General features: G+C 44.8%; 1 long non-coding RNA gene across 2 annotated transcripts; it reads left to right on the plus strand.

Annotated features, from left to right (window-relative positions):
- The first annotated feature begins 820 nt into the window (after positions 1 to 820).
- LOC126993576 (uncharacterized) lies at positions 821 to 3,365 on the plus strand. 2 transcript variants are annotated; one of them, XR_007747962.1, is made up of 4 exons: positions 821 to 881; positions 1,638 to 1,847; positions 2,081 to 2,423; positions 2,585 to 3,365. It is a non-coding gene; the product is annotated as an uncharacterized LOC126993576 (long non-coding RNA). The 2 variants fall into 2 exon arrangements; XR_007747963.1 differs by lacking the exon at positions 821 to 881 and having other exon boundaries at positions 1,653 to 1,847; positions 2,585 to 2,885; positions 2,988 to 3,365.
- The last annotated feature ends 6 nt before the right edge of the window (positions 3,366 to 3,371 follow it).

Here is a 3,371-nt window from a genome sequence, read left to right on the forward strand (position 1 = left end):
GAACTCACGCTTCTATGCTCTCCTCTATCTTCTTATCCCTCACCCCCTCCACATCTCCTTTCTAGCAAGCACACCAGGAAACAGAAAAAAATGCCGTTCTTAGAGGTTCTTGTGTCTTCTGTCTTCTCACCTCCTCCTCATCTTCTCCTTACATCTCTTACGCAGGAAAAGCAGGAACAAGGAAGGAAAGGGCTAAATATGAGCTCCTTTTCTCTCCTCTCTTCTCGCCTTCCTGTCTCCGCTTCATCTCCTCAACTCCTCGTCACCTTCTTCCCCTCATCTCCTTCCAGCCTTCACTAAGGGAAAGAATAAACAGGAAGGAATTGGTAAGCTTTGAGATCCTCTTCTTTCCTCTCACCTTCTTTTCATTCCTCTCTTCTCTCCTTTCATATCCGAACTTTCTTTCCTCTCGTCTCTTCTCGCCTTGTCTCCTTCCAACCATTACACATAAAAGCCAAGACGCGAACAAACATATTAGCTCTCCTCTCCTTTCCCTCCTCCTCTCACCTTCTTGTCCCCGAGCTGCCTGACGCCGCAGGTGAGGTTGGCCGGGATGCCCACAGGTGTGGTGACTTAGACGGACGTGGGCAGGAAGTAAGGAGAGGTGGGACACAGCTGATTCGCCTCCAGGCGGCGGATGCTCAAACGGTCGTATCTCAACATTTGGTCCTAAATCCGCCATTGTGGTTGCAAGTGCTGCCCCGTGCGATGTTCAAAAAACGTCCTAGACGCCATCTTGTGACGTCAGGTCGCCCCTCGGCCTGACTGCTCGGGAGCGGGGCTAGATCCGACCAGTTTCCGTCCTAACCCGTCGCGGGGGCGTCGCCATTAAAGGAGTGTTTCCGCCTCATCCACATCTCCACCTCTATACACAATATAAGGTACGTGTTTGCACTTCTACTTAGGTATAGCTTTACATTAAGGTGGCAAGAGTCACAGGAACGCCTTTTACGCATGATGTGTGGGTTAGTTGTGGAGATTTAAGTGTAGCCGATTTAGGCGGTGGCTTGGTTGGCATACATCAATATTTTTTAATCTCATGAAGCTCTTATAGCCTCCATACATGTGTACAGCTTTATTTCAACGTGGCAAGGTTCACAGGAACGTCTTTCACGCATGATGTGTGCATTAGTTGTGGAGATTTAGGTGTAGCCAATAAGGCTTTGGCTCGGGTGGCTTGGATTAATATTTCTTATCCCATGCACCTGTAATAGCCTTCATACATGTGTATAGCCTTATTTCAATGTGGCATGGGTCACATAAATGTCACTCATGCATGGTTTGTGCATTAGTTGTGGAGATTTAGGTGTAGCCAAGAAGGCTTTGGCTCGGGGAGCTGTACTCATATTTTTTAAACATGTTTCTTTCTTTATTATTATTGTTATTTGCTTTACGTCCTCAATTTATTTTTAGATAACAGCATCATTGATATTTCTTTTCCTTTTAAGGGCCATTTAATTAGCTTACCGTAACATTGATATTTCTTTACCTTTTAAGGGCCATTTAATTAGCTTACCGTAACATTGATATTTCTTTACCTTTTAAGGGCCATTTAATTAGGTTACAATTATGTGTCTTAAATAATTACCGTATGTTCTAGTCCTGTCTAGTAATGTAGTTATTTCTGTGTTTCACAGATGGAGCTTGTTGCGGCATACATTTTCAATCGCAGACTGTGCAGGGAAAGGAGATATCGGGACCCACTCAACCCACTACATGTCAGTGATGAACACCTGTTGCAGGTGTATAGATTTCCCCGTCAGGAAATCATCAGGCTCTGTGATGAGTTTCGCCCCCACCTGGAAAGGAGAACCAGGAGGGCACATGCACTCCCAACACACACCCAGGTTCTGGCTACACTAAGGTTTTTTGCGAGTGGCAGCTTTCAAGGTGTTATTGGAAACGGTGTTGGAAATGACCACTCAAAGGCCATTGATAAAGTAACTCGGGTACTTTGTGAAAAGGCCAGTCATGAGATAAAGATGTCAACCACAGCAATAGATATTAATAGAATTTTTAAGATAGTTTTCATGCATTTCATAATGATAAATAATGCATTAATGAATTTTCAACTTCACAGGAGACACTGCGTATCCTCTGGAGCCATTCCTGATGACCCCAGTTGCACGGCCGACAACACCTGGGGAGGAGCGCTACAACAAGTCATCACAGGACAAGATGCGTTGTCGAACGGACCTTTGGGATCCTCAAGTCAAGGTGCAGGTGCCTACATAAGTCAGGAGGAAGTTTGCAGTATGACCCCAAGAAGACTATGAAGATTGCGACTTCTTGTATGCTCCTGCACAACTACTGAGTGGATCGCTGCAGAAGAAGTAACAGTTCAGCCTGTGAGAAACAACAGACTGATTCCTGGTCAAGTTGTCAGGCAGGAATTTATTAGAAACTTCTTTTCCTGAGTATAGGTATGCATATATGTAGACCTTGCAGTTAGTAATAGATTACTTTCAAATGTGAATGTGCATAAGAACAAAACAAGAAGTCATAATGGCCACATGTTCGGCATTCTTGATCATAATTTATATGGCGATTATTATTAATATGTAATATCAGCTTACACCTGCAGATTGCATATGGTGCACCGGTGGCCGAGTGGTCAGCGTGTGTACGTGGTGATCCAGAGGACTCGACTCCCACCGCAAGACGCTGAGAGTTTTCAACCATTGACAAGTGGCGGAGGGTTACCAACATGCTGCCCAGCAGATCTTCAGTCAACCCTAACTTCAGCGTCTTTGATCAAGAGGGGCACCACCTCCACACCACTCATTCTTATCACCTAGTTTGATACCCTACTTGTCCATCTCACATGGCCCATGTATCTCAGCATTCTGCACTCTTGGCTCCATGTCATCCTCTCCAACTTGTTGGTTCGTATAGCATAACTGGCCTCACATACATAGAAGTGTTCAATATACCTAGGCTATAATATTATATTTAAGGACTCTTATACGAGGTATCGCCCCATACAGAGGTGTCGAAGTAAGTCTGTCTGATGGTAGGCTGGCTGACTGCTGTCGGGACCCAAGCCAGCATGCCCTGGGGGTTGTGTGCGGGAGGAGGAAAGAGGGAAAAGGACAAATGGTGTGTGTGTCATTATCAGGGGTAACCACGGTGGAGCGCAAACACTCGGTAGTTGTAGTCAAGGCTTAATTAAGTTGATGAGTGGTGTTAGACTGAATGAGCAGGTTTTTTACCACATGTTAGTGGGAACACTTGATAGGTTTTGTTTGTGTGTTGGTGCTACTTGTTTCTTGTGTTTACATGTTAGTTTATAATTAGACTGAGTTCTAAGTGTTATGAGCGACAATTTAGTCTTGTATGGCTGAATCCTGTCCCTTGACCCTTAATTCATC

This window comes from Eriocheir sinensis, unplaced genomic scaffold (genome assembly GCF_024679095.1).
Source record: "Eriocheir sinensis breed Jianghai 21 unplaced genomic scaffold, ASM2467909v1 Scaffold636, whole genome shotgun sequence".
NCBI classification, from domain to species: Eukaryota; Metazoa; Arthropoda; class Malacostraca; order Decapoda; family Varunidae; genus Eriocheir; species Eriocheir sinensis.